The following is a 19,540-nucleotide window of genomic DNA, read 5'->3' as shown; positions in this document are numbered from 1 at the left end:
TCTTGTGCCATTAAAGCATATTCAAATTATAATTTTGCACATATAACACCTGTAATACTTTGTAAGGCTGATGGAAGTCATGACTCTTTTGATGTTATGTGCCCTTGTTTTTTCTCCGATCTGTGCTCTTTCCTACACACTCAGAATCAAGTCCACTGTTTCATCCAAGACACCCCATTTGGTGAACTTCCCTTGCACGTCAGCATGCTTTTGGGATGTACATTTTATGCCTTAGTCATAAGTCATTTTATGACGAATCTTCACTTTCTCATATACCATTGTGGATAGAGTTAGGTGTAAGAATTTGTAATTTTTAAAATTTTCTGCTACTTTTTATAAACTGTTAATGTCATCTTTGAGAAAACAAAACTGCTACCCACCACCCCATACATTTTCTTTCATACAATCCCCTTTCACTCTGTAGTATGTACTCTGACTTCAAAGTCTTTGTCACCATTTCTTTCCACCATCCCTCTGGAGTTCATCATTAAGCTGAAAATAATGCACTGAATTTTTCTTTCAAGTAACCTTTTTCCCCACTCACCTCGCAGTCCTCACAATAACATGTACTCTAGGTCCTGTCAAAATAAGATATTGATTAAGTGTTTTATGGGAAACTGATCTAATCCTGGCCAACAATTATTAGAAGTCTTTTTGTGGTAACTCTTCACTTGTAGGAAGCATGAGAGGTTATTACTCTCCCCACTCCCAGATGGTAAGTGAAAAAGACAGCAAGTGTCAGAGTGAGGCCTGACACACTAAGAAATGTTATTACTATTGCCAAAGGAGGAAATTACAGCAATTTAGTTTAGAGGTCTTAATTGATTTTATTTTAGACTCTAGAATAGGGAAACACTTCATTCTATAAAACAGAGTAAACATGTCAGTGGGCTGGGCAGGGGAGGATGGTTTTACAGAAAAAAGCTGAAGAAAGCAAAAGCAAAGACAAAAGCAGATTTGCTAGTTCAATATGACTTTCCTTGGAAAGCAGGGGGATGAGGTAACAAAAATATGAAGCTGATTGATGGCAGGTGACTTTAGGTTACATTTCTTGTGTAAAGATTAAGACAGAGGGAACTTCAGGATCACTCCAAGTGAAATCAAATGTTTCAGAAATGAGATTTTTCTCTTGTGATATCTTGGAAGACCAGATAATAACTTATTTTGGGTTTGATGACATGGAATTTTAGAATGGATAACTCCACTTAGAATTTAGTCTGGTCTGTGGGGGTCCAGTGCAGGAGGCTACTTTAACACAATGGCCTACTATTACTTTTCTTCCACACGTTTTAGATACAAAAACAGTCATAAAATGATTCTAGAGGCTCAAAGATTTCCAAAGTCTGTATCATTCTAACTTTCCAATAACACCTTAAAGAGTTCTATTGACTGACATGCAACAATATTCTACCAGCAAAATTAAGCAAACATTCTAGTCAGTGTAGTGCAGTGCAGAATCCATAGGAATTACAGGTGCAAGGAATTACATCATTTACATGTGATCCTGAGTTTCTAATATTTTGTGTAATCATGAAACTATCTTTATGATGTTTTTAGTTAAATACACATTAATTTATGCTCATGTTACAAGTGAAAAATATTTACAAAATATCCATTACATTATTTAATAAATCCTTAGTGCAGATGACTGAAGTATTGCAAGTAGTTATCTCCTGAAGGGTAACTTTTCCTAGTAATTTTGAATTGTTAGCTAGCCATATTATAGAGCTATCGATCAGATTATGTGAATTCAGACATTAACTAGAAAGTAATCATGTACTTCAAAGACTAAGATTCAAAAGACAGATGCTGAAGTCAGGTCTCAGGTTAGTGTGAATGGAACTGGTCCAGTGTTTTTAAGACTGTTATTATACACTAGGGCAGAGGTTTGAGTATTCCATACCAATGCTCATATTTTCTCACAACTAGTGTGCCACATAAATCCTAATCTTAGTCTTGGCACTTTGAGAGTGAAAGGAATAATATCTGGATAGTCTCTAAGGCAACTTGCTTAGTACTGCCACAAGCCACCTGCAGTTTTAGATATCTCATTACATATAGTACATGATTTTACAGACATTGGAGTTTTGTAAGAATGTATGCATTTTGTGGCAAAAAATATTAAACAAGCAATTGTTAGCATACCATGAAACATCTACCCTATTAGTTACAGTCTACCCATTGACCATAAATGCCTCCTTTTCTACTTACAGACACAGCTAAACCACATTTCTCAGATTTCTTTTGCAGTTAGTTGTAGTAATATGACCAGTTTTGAGTCACTGGAAAGTGAACAAAAATAATGCCTGCTCCCTTGAGGCCTGCCCTTTTCCTTTCTGGTTGATTCTGACCAGCGAATGATGGTCTGATGATCTGCAATGGTTTTATGTTGAAGGTGACAGAGCAGTCTTCAGGTCGATTCCTAAATGATTGTGAGTAATGTGATTCTGTCCCCCTGCTAACTCCTGTGGCCTGTTACATGAACACTGAATACCCTCCTTCTGGGTGAAATCACCCTAAGCTTGAATCGATTAGATGTCTAACATAACCTGACCAATCAGCTTTTGTAAATCTCTTCCACATGCCTGTGCCTAAGGTTTCACAGCTCAAACTCTGAGAATATTAGTTTTTGTCGTGATCATACTTCTTTATATATATCTACTATTATTATTTCTATTATATTATCTGTGTATGAAAAAATACTATTATTTTTGAAGTTTTTTTTATTGCCAGCAGTTGGTAATAGGCAGTGCCTATCAACTATTAGTCTCCATGAACAGTGTGCAAGTCTTGCCTCACTATGCTATTAAGTATTACAATTGCCAAATCCCACAAACCTCAATATTTTTTTACCCACAAGAGTGTGAGCAGTGAGAGAGTGAGGAAATGATATTACTGAAGTTGGGGATACTTTTGACAGAGTGATAAGAAATAGGCTGCTTGGTGGAGCTGGTATTTGAGCAGATAACTGAATGAGGTCGAATAGCAAGTTTTCCAAAGCTGGTGCAGAGACTTTTATATGACTTTGTTAATGCCACAAAACTCAATTCCTTGCAACCCATGCAAGAAGCCAAGATCATGCAGGGAAGAGATCCAAGCCTCAAGATTTAGAGTTGAGGGAATAGCAAAACTCTATCAGCTATATTGTTTGAGAGGGAATAAAAGCAGCATTTATTGGTATTTCATTTAAGTATGGTTATATACAAGTGTTTCCATTACTTCTTATCATCTGCAGTAATACATCTTTATAAGTATAATTGAATAAAGTGCCACTATCCATATATTCCCTGCCTGCTTAATGACTCTAATACTAATTGAAAAGCTTCTGCAGTGTCATAATTCTATCAATAAATCTATGTATTTATAGCGATGCTATCAGCAGAGTATGTCATCGTTTTGACCCAGTGCCATTTCAGCAACAGGCAATAAAGAAGGGGAGGAATAATGTCTTCCAGAGAAAACCTCCCTGCTGCTCGTGAACACATAGTTTTGGAGTCTAGGAAAACAATACCTTCCTAAGATTTTTCCTTGAACTTTTAGATTTTATTGTTTTTAATTTGTATAACATTTCTTGATAACCATTGTAGGTCTACCTATAAAAACCCATGTGAAAATTTGTTTCCAGTTGGGTCATTGACCTTTTGTTGTGCAATATGATTTTAATTAAATTTGAAGGTTTTCTTTAAAAAAATTTGTAAGAGACCAGGAGCTGGTGGCTCATCCCTGTAATCCCAGCTACTCAGGAGGCAGAGATCAGGAGGATCGCTGTTCAAAGCCAGCCCAGGCAAATAGTTCATGAGACCCTATCTTAAAAAACCCTTTCCAAAAAAAATTAGGACTGGTAGAGTGGCTCAAGGTGAAGGCCCTGAGTTCAAGCCTCAGTACCACACACAAAAAAAAAAATCTGTAAGAGAAATGTTAGCAATGCTAGGCTAAGTTCTTCGATTTTCCTCTTCTGACTCTACTCATGATAGTGGTTAAGTGGTGACTAAGAAAGGAGTGGAAAGACAAGCAGTCATTGCGTAATTAATTATACAATGGTTATTTAGTAACTATTGTGTTTACATTTTGAAAATGTTTTGTTAGGATAAGAGAAAAGCCAATATTTGTAAATGGAAATGATAAGGAGTCTTGAACTAGCCTGGGAAATAACATCATCTCTGGGATGTAGCTCTGTGTGTAGACCTGTGTGTCAGCAGGACAATATGGTGGACACCGAGAGATGGCAGAGCATGGTCTACGGTGATCCATTTGGAATGTGTTTAATATGCTTGGGTCTTAATGAGTGAAGGGGAGATTGGAAGGCAACAGAGCTGTAGTCAGTCAATGAAATAGGTCATGGAGGGCAGGAAAGAGAGTGACGTACAAAGTCTTCCTCTATGCACAGTGGAGAGGAGCTCATAGTGTGGAAGCAGGGTGTGACGATTAATCTTTCCCTTTAAAGAGATGATTCGTATCGATGATGGAGCAGACTTGAGAGTGGGGCTTTGAGACTGAGTATGGTGGTGGGAGTGGAGGACATTTGGAAAGCCATAGTAATAGTACGTTCGAAAAGCCAATTCTTGTTTGGATGCCTGTGCCGATTAAAGTTGCATTAGAAATTTTGTAGGTAATGTTGACAGACTTGTGACAGAAGGAAGATGAGGACCGTGGTGTTGCTAACCATGCAGGCACCGGAAAACTGATGGGGAATTAGAGCATAGGAATTACTCCTTGTCCTCTGCCTACAATTCTTTTAGGAGTCTCATTGCCACAGCAATGAAGGAATGCTGATGATTAAAATGGTGAGTCTGGACTCCAGCTGGACTCTAGCTGGCTCTAAGTAACATATTCAAATTGCAGTTTCATTGCTTGGAAGACATGCAGTCTTAAATACCTAACCTCACTTAGTTTCTGACTGCAATGTGGGATCATATCCTGGGAATCTTAAGTGTTGATGCATGGATCAATGGCGCAATGCAGAAACACAGATTTACACAACTGACACTTAGCTATGCAACAACGGGGAGTTGTGGCATTGAACTTTGCTGTTAAGGCTACAAGGTTCTTCTGACCTGGGCTTGTCTCTTGCTGATCACCTGGTGGCCTCTCTCCTTTCTACCTGACAGGCAGGGACACTACTACCTTTCATTTTCTCTGCCTGCTATAATCGGTTCTGCCTGAGCACCTGCTTCTCAGAAGGCCCAGGTGACTTCCCGTCTGCACCTGCCCTTCGCCTAGTTAATATTTACTCTTCCTGCAGGTCCCAGCTTAAATGTCAAATTCCACAGGGAAATTTCTTCTAACTAGACTGCAAATTTGGGAAGGTACAGGACAAATTGCTTAACAAACTGTGTCTCCACACCACCAAGTACAATTCTGGCAACCTGAGAAAAACCTAACAGGTATTTAAAGGATGAACTGCTTATTGAGTAGAAAGAAGTGTGTTTGGAGGGAAGCTGTAAGTTAACTTTCACATGCACCAATTTTGAGAGAGCTGTGCACTATTTAAATGGGGACTTGATTTTTTTCCTTTCTAGAACCATGTCTGGGAAAGGGGCAATGCTCAGGGAAAAAGAACCTGGGGTTCTTTGATCTGATGGATAAATATGTCCTCCAATAAAAGAATTATTGATATTAGTGCCATTCTAAATTGTAAGACAAGAAACATTCAGAGAACAATGATGAAAGAAATAGGAAAATGTTGGAGTTAATCACAATGAACTGGATTGCAAATTACCTATTCACAAATGGAAATATTTGATTGTTTGGAAGGTGAGGATATCCCCTGTAAGCAGTCATCATTTAATTTAGAATATTTTAGACTTAAATGCCAAATAAACTGAGTTCTAAATTTGCAAAATAAATACTTTTTTCTGTGTCCATTTGCTATTCAATGCACTGGCAAATAGGATGTGGTATTTGAGGTACTTCTTTTTGAAAACTATATTTTCCATTCTTAAAAAATTATGCTTTCCAAATTCCGATTCTGAAATTCATGAGTGAAAATAATGGAAAGTGATGAGTGAAATTAATTTGAAAAGTTGATATAAGTATGCATCTTGTAACAAGAGCACTTAAACATAATCAGACTATAACCTCAAAGATGTCTAAATCTCATTGCTGTCCAACCCAGTATCACATCCCTCTCTCCATTGTATCCAAGGCTGTCTGGAAGGTACAGATAAGTCAGTCCAGATCGAAGTCCTGCCCTTTCTGGGGAGGACATCCTCATGTAGGTGGTGGTTCTTCTCCTCAAACTATAATTTTCCCTCCTGTCGGTGCACCAACAAAGTTGGTAAATGAATTTGTTTTCTTCTTTTGGTCTGTAATTGCATTATGCAGATATAATTACCCCATTTATCAATCACTTGTGAACTAATTTTCATTAGAGAAAAATGTGGTATGTGTGAGAAGATTCCATTGGAAAATAAATTTTAACAAGTGATAATGCTTGATCTTATAATCAAGAGTTCCATGTCCTTATCAAATAACTGATGTTAGAGTTGAACATATAAAAAGATGTGGCTATTTAGAAGAAGATGGCCTTTTTATGTGGCTCAATACAGGAGATAAAATGATGAATGGGAGAATATTCCTCAAAGTGAATATTCAATGGACCAAAAAAGATGAAGTTTAAGCAATTCTTTACTGCCAGAATGAAAGTATATGATCTTAGGCTTGAAAAAAATGTGTGTGGGTGTGTGTGGAGTGGGTGAGGGTTTGTGTGGTGTTGATCTGAAATTGTTTACATCATTCAACTGCTTTGTTTTTGTTTCTTCTCATTCTAAAAGGCCTGAGAGGTCTCACAGATGGTAATATCTGCACTAAGGATGAGCACAGATTTCAAGCAGTCACCAAATACCGACTTCTCAACTTCCCTAACTTTTACCCTTTTTCTCTCTCACAGTTCTTGCCAGGTTGTTTGTTGGCTTGACACAGGATCTTGCTATGTAACTCAGGCTGGCTCAGAACTCACTACGCAGTCCAGGCTGGCTTTGAACTGGTGATTCTCCTACCTGGGCCTCCAGAGTGAGTGCTGGAGTTTAGTTCTTTGCATTTTTTGTCTCATCTCCTCCAAGTACACTACAATTTCCCATTTCCAGTAACCTCCTTCTCTCCCATTAGAAGAGATTAACTCCTGATGTTTGCCTTACTGATATTCGAGTTTGATTTCTTGTGTAGTAAAGCAAATCAGTCTGTAACGGACACATTATTTCTCTTAGCCTTCCTAGCCTTTCTCTCTTTGTGGGTCTGCATTTCATGCTGCTCTCAAAATGCTACCTTTTTTAGTTTTGTTTTGCTTTCTGATCTTTAACTCTTAAGTACCTCCTAGCTAAAAAAGCAAGAAGTGAAGTTTGTGAAGTTTGTGAAGTCTGTTTTTTGTGATTTTCGTAGAATTTCATGGTCCATCTTAGACAGTGTCATTCAATTGCACAGATGAATTGTTGCCAAAATAAGAGAACAAACCTGCTGTTTCCTTTATAAGTCTTCTTGCCTAAGTTTGACATGATGAGTGGGCAGCGATGGGATGAAAAGAAGGCTAAATTATTAATCTATTAGGAATTGTATTGAGGAGATTTTCATTGCTGTGACCAAATACCTGACAGGACAACTTTAGGGAGAAATACTTATTTCAGCTCATGGTTTCAGAGGCTTTCTACCATAATCCTTGGCTATGTTGGTTCTGAACCGTGGTGAAGCAGAACAGCACTGCTGGGAGCTGGGAGCCAGCCAGGTAGCTCATTGTGGACAGGAAGCAGAGAGAGAGGTAGAGAAAAGAGCTGACAAGTCACAGCCCCAAGCACATGTTCCCTGTGACCTCCATCCTCCCATCACCTAACACTTCCAGAACCACCCACGTAGCTCCAACCTGCTGGGAAGCAACCTTGTAGACTTGAGACTTTGGGGGGTCACTGCATGTCCAAACGGTAACGGGATTGTGTGTCAAGGCAATGGAAATGTCCAACAAAGTGTTGTGACTCTCTGGCATTGGGAAATGGATACCTAGCCATTCACCTTATGAGTTCACCAGGAAGTTTTCCTCCAGGACCTACAACATGGCAAATACCTTGCCCAATTCAAGGTTCAGTGATGAGCAAAAATGACAAAATATTTCCATTCAAACTCTAACATATGGTGAATTTATTTCATCTCTGATGCCTATGTCTTAAGTCATTTTGGATTTCCTGAAGTGAAATAACCTCATTTCCATTAAAATGTAACTCGCAGAAGAATGTATTTTACTATGTTCTCACCACTTTTAACTTTTTATTTTGAAATAATATTACACTTGAGGAAAGTTGCAAAGGCCACAGGGTATTCATCACACTTAATGTTAGCATCATCCATAGTCTTATGAAGATTATCAGAAGGGAAGTAACACTGAAACACAGCAATAGCTTACTAATAATTGCACTATTGATTCTTCCTGGTCTTTTGTGACCATGGAAAATTTGACATTCATTAGTCAGTCAATTTTTCCCTCAATTTGATTTTGTTTGATGTTTTGTCATTTTTAGCTTTGTCTTTCTATCATCATTTCTTTCTCTCTCTTTCTCTCATTCTCCCCCCCCCTTTCTGTCTCTTTCCCTTCTTCCTTCATTCTTATCTTCTTTCTTCTTTCCTCCTTTTTTTGCAAGAATACTATAGAAAGAATGTGTCTTTCTAGGAGAATAACATCAGTAGTTCCACATCATGAGGATATTATCTGCAACATCACCTGGCAGCTGTAATTTTTTTCACTATAAAATTACTGTTTTTCTCATTGTAATTTCTATTTTATAATAAGATAATTTGAGAAAATATACATGTCGTCTTCCTCATATTATTTTTATCCCTTAATTTTCCAACCTATTCACCTTATCTGCGACAATTACTTTGTAGTTTTTGCATAATATTCCTTTTTAAGTAATAATTTTGAGCCTCATATACTTGCATATTTTCCTCAGGTTTTCTTTCATTTGTTCCCTGTATGCCTGGAATTTTGTGATTCTTGCCAGAAAATTGTAAGACAGTCTATAATACTACTGATAATAACTTTGTTTGGAGGAAAATTAATGTTCTTCTGAAATAGTAAGAGCATTTGCAGATTTCCTTGACCCCATCAAACTTTCAAATGACTCCCTACTCCGTTTTCAGCCCTTTTGAGAAAATACCTTTCTTTTGTCCCCATTGGCTTGAGGCTGACTTTCATACAACTCCATTCATGTGGGGTTTATTGCTAGCTCTTTTCTCATTCCTGAATGCTGATAACCATTTTTTTGGATGTAAAATAATTTTCCAAGTGCCCAAGTCTGTACTTAGGCTGGTAGTCTTCTAGGTAATGATTTATACCTAAAATTTGTCACCTTTCTACCCATGCATTTCGATTTGTGAATCAGAGATTTCTTCATTAAGAAACCGTGCAGACTTGTTAATTATATGCAGCTTACCTATAGCAAACAATCACACTGTACCCCATAGATGTGTACAACTAAAATAATTAAAAATTGAATTACAGCTTGATAGAGAAAATTTGAATAGATCTTATTTTGAGTCAATTGTTAAATAGTTTTACAAAATATAAAATCAAGAAACTTGCAAAGAAAATATTGAAATCATTTCTCCACACACTTGCCTTTTCCTTGGTACCAGCCCTCTAGTTGTTATTATTTACTAACTCTGCGAACAAAATGTTATCTTTTCTGGCCAGTGATTGTAAGATTCATTTTGCCTCTACCCTTTCTAGTCTTTCAAAATGGGACGAGTCATATTAGCATCTTTTCCTTTTCTTCAAGACTTTCTTCCGTCAGTTCAGAGCAGTGATTCCTTTAAACAAATGTCTCTTTTCTTCTGCCCAGTTTTATGATTGGCCCCAGCACTCATTTTGGTCTACTGCATTCTGGAAGGAACTGGAAAACATCACACGTCATCTTGAACCAGTGCTAAGCTCCCAGTTAAAATATTGGTGTGTTTATCTTTTATCATTGCTTTGATTAGTGATGCTGTTTACTCTTTACATACGTGTGAATTTGTCTGTATGGAAACTGTGCAGTAAAGTTGAATTCTTTGTCAAATAAACTTTTTGTTTTCTTAGTCGATTTCTTCTCAGGCTGTGCTCTTTTGATTTCTCCTGAGGACAACAGAAACTTAGTTTGCCAATGCCAAAGTTACAGAGGTCAAAGGTACACGAACTGATACCAGCATACACTGAGAATGTCATAAACCTTGGTATTTGGACAAGTCTTTCTGTCTGATGTGGATTTCTTCTTCACTTCTTGATCCTTGCATCTGTTAAAGATCACAAAGGATGCTCTCATCTAATTAGGATAATCATGTCACTTATTGCAAATAAAAATGTCATGCAAATCACTGTTGAAACCTGTATTAATTATTATTTATAGATGATAACTCAAGATCTAAAACCTAGATCTACAGTTTTGGTGACACTCTTGTCTATGGCTAGCTAATTGGTCAATTAAACAATAAAACTTTATTATTATAGTGATAAAGGGCTCAAAAAATTAATTAAAATTATAAAATCAACTAATTTCATATTTGAAAAATATAAGCAACTTAAAAGTGATTAAATATGTGGTGGAAAAGTTTGATTGATAACTAAGCAAATTTATCTTTTCCTAAAAATCAAATTAGGACAGTTTCTTATTTTCAGATAATGATCATAAACACTTTTGTAATAAGAAAAAACAGGATAAGAATGAGAGAGTAAAGCTATTCAGGAAACAGCATGCTTATTATTGATTAAAATAACCTTTGAAGGACATTGCAAGTGTTGGAAATATAATGATTTGTATCTCTGAGACCCTGAAGGAAATTAGTGAAATCCAACATAGCTCTGGAAAGAGTGATGGCGGACTCACCCACTGTAGGCAATTGTTTTTTTTCTCCCTGCTAATTATCTTCTGAATGAGGGAGAAAATGAAAAGCTCTGCTTCCATTAAGACACCTCGAGGGGTGGGGGCAGAAACAAATCAGCAAACACAACAACCCCACCTGGGCCTCCATGGCCAGCCTCTGCCTCCTCTGCAGCCTCTGCTTGACCTAGGAAACTGACCACTGAAGGAGTCTCTGGGCCCCCTGACAGTGACACGGAACCATTTTGAGAAGAATTTAAATTCAGAATGAAGCGGAAAACAATCTGAGATGCCTCAGCATCAGCAGCGTGGTGATGAAACTCAGCAATTTGCTGCTCCCCCACTCCTCAGTGATTTCAGAATTTTGAAAATGCTTCTTTTTGATTCACTTCTTTTCCTGTCCATTCTGGGAAAACATGTGATTTTTAAACATAAACGTGAGCACACACACACATAGAGACACTTGTTTTTCAGCAATCTTTCTTGCAAACCTGATTTCTTTTTACTTCGACTTTTATTTATTACATTTCTCTCACTGGAATTGAGAGAAATTATAGATACAAAATAAAGGCTAGAATAAATCTCGTTGCCTTGAATTGTAAAGAGAAATCAGCAATGATATAATATTTTTCTGTCTATTTATCTATCCATCTTTCCATCAATCTAGTTATTCAGTCATCTGTCTCTAGAGATGGATAGAGAGTAGATAAACAGACAGATAAATGACAGACAGACAGATAGATGAGATAGATGATAGATAGACAGACAGATAAATAGATGATAGGTGGATATTCCTTAACTTATGATGGTGTTATCTCCCAATAAAGCCATTGTAAATTGAAAATGTACAAGGAAATGCATTTAATTTTCTTAACCTAACTAATACCATAGCTTAAGTTGGGAAAAATCAATCAACATAGAGCCTATTTAGTTTTAAAATTCTACAGAATTTGAAAATTATTAGTCACATATCATCAAGACACTTTTGTGGTACATGAAACACTTCCATCCCTTAAGATGTTGCTGCATATCTGTTTCAGTCAATGCATTCTCCCATTGTCTGCCACCACTTCTGTCTCCTGTCCACATAGTTTTGCTCTTCCAACCAAAGAACATGTTGTTGAGTGAATCACAGACACTCTCATTTCAGTTGATGAATACAACTTTATTGAATGGATGTTCCATAGTGTGTTTATCTACTTCAATCTTGAAGAATTTCCTGATTGTTTTCAATTCTGTTGAGAATAATTTTAATAAAACTTATTCCTAGAGCACTTTGAGCTTACAGAAAAAAATCATGAAATGCAGAAACTTCCTACACTCTCCTCCATGCCCTACCAGTTTCTTCCGTTCTGAACATCTTCCATACGAGTTGTACGTTTGAAGAAAAATTACTCTTGATGAACCAGTACTGATATATTACTAACACCCACAGTTTTCTGGGTTTCACTGTCCTGTAATGTTACGAAGTTTTACAAATGCAAAAAGCCAAACATTCATCCAACATTACTGTACAATACCGAACAGTTCCACTTCTCTAAAAATGTTCTGTGCTGGCTGGGTGGGGTGACTCACACCTATAATCTCTGTTACTCACTAGGTGGAGGTTGGGAAGATGACGATTTGAAGTCAGACCTGGTTAAATGGATGAGAGACCTCATTTCACCTAATAAGCTGGCTTTGTGGTAGATGTCTGCAATCCCAGCTATCGTAGAGGCAGTGGTAGGAGGATCACAGTTTGATGCTGGTGCAGGGCAAAAGATGAGCCCTTACCTAAAAAATAATTAATGCAAAACAGAGATGGGGGTGCAGGTTAAGTGGTGGAGCATCTGCCTAGCAATCATCAAGCCCTGAGTTACATCCCAGCTTTGCAACAACAAATAAATATGTAAATGAATAAATAAATAAACACATATGTGTGTGGGTGTGTGGTGTCTATGCAGAGTTGTGCCGCAGTCCTTACCTCTCCCCTGTGGCCACCACTGATCTTTTAAATGACTCTGTAGCTTTATGGATTTTCTACAACATAGTTTGAGTCAGGTTGTTCACAGCCTTTTCAGTCTAGTTTCTTCCACTTACCACGATGCATTGAGGGTGCCTCCATGTCTTTTTGTGGCTGGATAGCTCATTTTGTCACTGAATTATATTCTACTGTATGGAAGTACCACAATGGCTTTCTCCATGCATCTGTTGAAAGACATCTTTGTTGCATTCGTTTTTGGGGGGACTGTGACTAAAGTTGCTTTGAACACTGGGTAAAGTTTGTGAGGACATTAGTTTAGTTTTTAAGTAAGCACACAAGCTCAGTAGCTGAATCGTTTCATGTTGGAAAGAGCTGCCACCCATTCCAGGCTCTGCCATTTTGCATCCCAGCAGCAATGAGGAGGTCTTATTGCTCCCTGTCCCCATGGGTACCTGCATTGTCAATATTGTGGACTTTAGCCATTTTAAAGGGTGTGTGAAGGTGCCACATTGCTGCTTTAATTTGCAATTCTTTTATAAAATACAATTTGGACAATTTTTTGAAGTGTTTATTTGCCATTTACATCTGCTTTGATCAGACCTGTTCTTTTACTTGCAATTTTTAATCAGGTTCTTTTTTTTTTTTTCTATTGATTTTTTAAGAGTTTTTGATATGGCTTGTGCAATGGTCCTTTATTGGATATTTGTTTTCTTAATATATTTTCTCAGTTTCTGGCTTAGCAGTGGTTTTCTTTTTCACTTAACAACAACGTCTTCCAAGGGGGTGGGGAGTGACCCAAACAATGTATACACAAACATGTGAATAAATATAAAAACGATAAAATTTAAAAAAAGAAAGAAAATCATAATTTTTAATTTTAATATCCACAACTTATCAATATTGGGGGGAATAAGGGTTTTGGTGATGAATCTGAAAATTCATCATCCAAGGTAACCTAGATTTTCTTCTATACTATCTTCCAAAAGCTTCTGAATATTGCATTTTATATTTGTCCTATGATTGATTTTGACTTAATTTTTGTGAGAATTATGGTGTTTACACAGAGATTTTGGTCTTTTTCCTCATTTTGTATATACATGCTGATTTTTCCAACACCTATCACTGTTTTTGAAACTATCCTCCATTGACTTCTCTGCGTTCTTTTCTCAAAAATCAGTTGACACATTTTTGAGTGTGTCTAGTCCTGGGTTTTACATGCTGTTCCTTTGGTGCTTTTCTCTTCCCTCTCCAATGCCACACCAAATCCATCGGGGCATCATTTTAGTGGATTTTTAAGGCAGCCAGTGTCAGTTTTCCCATTGTTCTTCCTCAGTATTGTGCTGACTATTTTGGAAAAGCCAGCGTGAAGACAGGTACAAGAGAACTGTCTGATGCTGGCAGAGTGGCTCAAATGGTAGAGTGCCTGCCCTGCAAGCGTGAGGCCCTGAGTTCAAGCCCCAGTACCCCTGTACTGCCAAAAATAAATAAATAAATAAAAGCAAAAGAACGCTCTAGGATTTAGTCTTGCATGCACCGAATCTATTGGAAAAGTTAGGAAGGATTTATATCTTAAAAATATGGAATCTTCCTCTCCAAGAGCACAGAATATCCTCTGTTTGTAGGATCATATTGAGTTCATCCATTAACATTTCAGAATTTTCGTCATACACACCTTCATGTATTTTGCTTGACTTATATCTCAATATTTTAGCTTTGATACTAATGTATATGATATTGTGCTTTTAACTTGAAGTTCCAATTGCTTATTACTGCTCTGGGCTGGATTTTTAGAAGCTAAAATTTATCCTATAAACTTGCTAAAATCTTTAGTTTCAGTGCTTTTATGATTTCTGTTTATTCCTTGTGGTTTTCTGCATAGACCATCATATAACATGTAAAGAGAGACAATTTTTTACCTTGCCTAATCTGCGTGTAATTTATTTCTCTCATTTTAAATTTTATTACATTATCTAAAATTCTTCAATTTGATGTTGAAAGGAGTGTTAAGAGGGAAAATTCCTGCTTTCTTCCTGATCCTAGGTGAAACTTTCCACTACTCATGACAGTTGGGTACAATTTAATTTTTAATAGCAACTCAAATGTATTTCAAATGAACTTTGACATTTAAAAGATGTGTCACTACCTTTCTGACTTGTAGTAAAACATATATTTTAAAGAACAACGGAAGGTAAGAAAATGTAAATAAAATAAAATTTCTGAATTTTCTCCCTATTGATATGGCCGAATATTTGTTTATTTTTAAGTAAGGATTAATTTTCAACTTTGATTCATTCTCTCTTTTTGGCAGTTTTATGTGCATGTATTTTCTCAAATACAAAATGTTACAATAGTGTTCATTACAGTATTTAAATGTCTACAAACCTCTAACTAGGTATGAAATGCCTATTGTACCTTTTTTTAATACGAATTTTTTATTAGGATATACTTGTTATACAGGGAAGATTCATAGTGACAATTCCAATTAGGGTAATGTTGTATAATAGCTACCTTGCCCCCATTGGCTTTCCCCCTTAACTCCTTCCCCACCTCAAAGTTATTGCAAGAGGTTTCTTTGCTTTATTTCTTATAAGTATATAAAATCTATCTACCATATATCCTCACCTTAATCTCCTTCATTCCCCCTCCCTCTCCCACTAGTACCCCCTACATGGTGTACCTATCTTACAGTCCTATCTTTTTTTATTAATCTTTAAGTTGATTGAACTACTTTTTTTCTCTGAGCACAGGCTGCTATTTATTTTTTTGATTGAACCTTATAAACTAAATTTATCTTAAATATGAAGGAATGGTAATCCATTACCCTTAAGGGCTGGAAGTTAACCTCAGTGGTATAGGGTGTGCTTAGTTCAACCTGTGTGAGGCTGGGTCCAAGCCACACACAGAACAAAAGGAAAACAGTAATATATCATCCTGATATTCAAAATTGACATAATTATCAATATTTTCAACAATAAAATGAATCACCTGATTAATATGCATATTGAACTGAGTGTTCTGTGCAGTTTCTTATACATTTACAAATAAGGTGAATTGCATACTTATAAAACCATACTCTGTTTGAGACTGGAAAATAACAGCTAAAACAAAATGATAGGAAACTTTGCTGTGTTGAGTGAAACAGTTTCCTCCCCCTCTCTCTTCAGGTATTCCATGAAAAACTTGATATTTTAAAATGTATTTATATTTATATTTCTCTAATATGATGATTAGTAAGAAAGAAAATCCAGTTTGGTGTATAAAACTAGAAGGTTTAACTAACTGAATTTTCACACAAATGAGCCTAAATGACCTCATTTTACAGAGGAACAATCTAATACCAATATGAAAACAAACTGAAACAGCAGCGTGTGATCCAAATCCAACCACATTGCTGCGTTTGCCCTAGATCTAAAGCCCACATATGAGGGAGAACATATGATTTTTGGTCTTCTGAGCCTGGCTGACCTCATTCAGAATGATGTTCTCTAGTTCCATCCATTTACCTGCAAGTGATAAGATTTCATTCTTCTTTGTGGCTGAGTAAAATTCCATTGTGTATAAATACCACATTTTCTTGATCCATTTGTCAGTAGTGGGGCATCTTGGCTGTTTCCATAACTTGACCATTGTGAATAGTGCCGCAATAAACATGGGTGTGCAGGTGCCTCTGCAATAGCCTGTGTCACATTCCTTTGGGTATATCCTTAGGAGTGAGATTGCTGGATCATATGGTGGGTCTATGTTTAGATTTTTAAGAAGTCTCCATATTGTTTTCCAGAGTGGTTGCACCAGCTTGCATTCCCACCAGCAGTGTACGAGGGATCACATGACAAGGGGAGAGCACATACAGGAGATACAGGAATAGGTAGAAAACCCAAAACATGAAAGCATCTGATGTCCCCACTCCAGAGGAACCAATACAGAAACCCTAAAGTGACAGAGGTCAACATGAGCAGGGGATCAGGAACCAGTGTAAAGATCAGTTAGAGATGAACCAACTTAGAATGTAACACATATGTACATGGAAGCAATGCTAGGAATCTCTCTGTATAGGTGTCCTTATCTTAACTAGCAAAAACGCTTTGTCTTCCTTATTATGCTTATTTCTTTTCTTCAACAAAATTAGAGAAAAGGGCAGAATAGGTACTGCCTGGAAGTGAGGGGGTCAGTGGGGAGAAATAACCCAAACAACGTATGCACATGTGAATAAATGAATAAAAAAAAACAAAACAGCAGCATACCCACACCAGTGTATCCGAGAGCTGGCTTGGGTTGTCTGTCCCCAGCACTAACATCTGTTCTGTCACTGGATGTCAATCATGGCAGAACCTCACACCATGGAAGCAAGTCTGGATCATCTAACCAAGATCTGGATCATCTTCTCTGGAGGAGTTTCTTTCAGGGTTAAAAATCCTTACACAAATCTGCTAAAATCTGTACCTACCTAGCACTCGGGTACGCTCTGTGGCTACAATCAAGACAATATTTTTTAAAGTAGTGCAGAGTTTATTCAGAACCTGCATTTGTAGTGCTCAAAAACAGAGATAAGTTAGATTCACTTGTGAACCGTAGCAGCACAACATTCAAAATAAACACCTGTCTCAGGTCTATAGAACTTGATCTTCCAGCAAAATATTTAAAAAGAGTTCAAAGAAACTGCATCTTCTCTCTTTTTTTATGTCTACTTCTTCCACCTCCTGAAACCCACCCCAATAGCTCCACCACATCAGAGATGCTTTCTTAATTACAAAGAGAAAGTAAATTCACATCCTGAATGACATAAAATGCAAACCAAATCAAAAAGGATGCGATAGGAAGAATATGTCCTCAGTCCACCCCGGATGAAAATCAGTAACACGCCAGCACATTCTAAAAACCTGAAAGAAAGAAAACAAGAATGTGAGCCTCACCTAGAGCAGGTATTCCAAAAGCCGAATGAGTTAAAGTTTGGAGATGTCGTAATTCATGGCTCTACTTTAAGCAGTGCAACTAAGGTCAGTCGCAGAACATCCTAGCTGCACAGTGTCCTGAAAAGAGGACACTGTGGAGTGTTAGGAGAATGATTTACGAATCTTTAAATACTTTTAAACAGTAATATGTGGCATTGCACCAAATCCATCAGTATAAGGACAGAGCAAAGGTGTGTCACAATATGTGCTACACAACAGTTGTCTGATGTGACTAAATACCGAGCACGGTTTCAGCTTTTCCTACATTGGAAACGTTAATTATGTGAATTGCACCATTAATTGATTTTTCTAAATGACAGTCATGCTTTAATAAATTAAGGACCTCAAATTTATATGAGCCAAGAAAATGAAAAAGGCAATATTGAATAATTTTAGATACATATGAATATCATGTATTCCACACCAGTTAATTAAAATTCAACCAATGACCCTAGTTACACCTGGAGGCCAATTAAAACTTTCTGTCTTTAATTTTGCTCCAGTTGGAATCTGCAACTTCCTTTTCTGGCTTCCACCTGGTTGGAAATCCATTGACAAAGACAACGTAGCTTTAACTCGTTACCAGGAGAATTTACTGAGAGCCTTTATGTAGAACTCAGAGGTAACCAGAGAGCAGGAAGAATTATTTGAGGTGGGTTTGAAGGTCAACAGCTGTCAGTGAACTACGAATCATCTCAAAGGCATTTGGACGACGATCACTTTGAACAGGAAAAGTGTTTGGCATGTTGAAAGGAAGAACCACAAGGACCCTGTAGTTGCTCTTAACTTGTTGTCTGTGACTCGTTGCTTCCTTGGGGAGGCCGTACGATGAGCTGCTACTTATTTTTATTTAATTTTAAGTAAGATTTAAATTTTCCACGTGGTGAAATAAATAGGGAGAGAAAACCCCAAATTCCTTCTTCTACAGAGAAGTAGCAAAACATCAACACTTCTACTGTGTGGCTGAATTCTGAGCACATATAATTGCTCAAAACTGCCCTCCTGGCATTCAGTTTGTTTCGTTTTTAAAAATAAAATAATCAGAAAATTCAGTTATAATAAATAATGTTTTATTTTACATTTCACAAAATATGGATATTACGGTGTTCTTTTCATGGATACAATGAACCAGTCTTCTCTTTATTTGTTGTTTTTAATCTGTGAACTATGAGGTAATCCTGACTCACTCAGATGTGCAGTTCAAAACGGACTTTCCCCATCACACTATGCCTTTACTGTAGAATTCAGTTAAACAGCAGGGTCACGAGAAGCTTTATCATGATGTCTGCAACCAAAACAGAACCACAGCACTGAAGCAAGTTTCAGATCCCACTTGGTTACTAATTCTACACCATGTGTTTCAGTATGGTGTTACTGATGTTTGAAAATGCTAAAAAATGAACTAGGATTGAATGTTGTAGCAGTAAGGCCTTTCTTAGAGAGCCTTAATTTCCACAAAATACAATTTTCAAAAGTCTAACAATTGAAAGAAGTGTACTGATAAATGGATCAAGAAAATGTGGTATCTATACACAATGGAATTTTATGCAGCCATGAAGAAGAACAAAATGTTATCATTTGCTGGTAAATGGATGGAATTGGAGAACATCATTCTGAGTGAGGTTAGCTTGGCCCAAAACACCAAAAATCGTATGTTCTCCTTCATATGCAGACATTAGGTCAAGGGCAATCACAACAATGGGATTGGACTCTGAGCACATGATAAAAGCGAGAGCACACAAGGGAGGGGTGAGGATAGGTAAGACACCTAAAAAACTAGCTAGCATTTGTTG

Source organism: Castor canadensis, chromosome 9 (assembly GCF_047511655.1).
Source record: "Castor canadensis chromosome 9, mCasCan1.hap1v2, whole genome shotgun sequence".
Lineage (NCBI taxonomy): Eukaryota > Metazoa > Chordata > Mammalia > Rodentia > Castoridae > Castor > Castor canadensis.
This window is presented reverse-complemented; position numbering follows the sequence as displayed.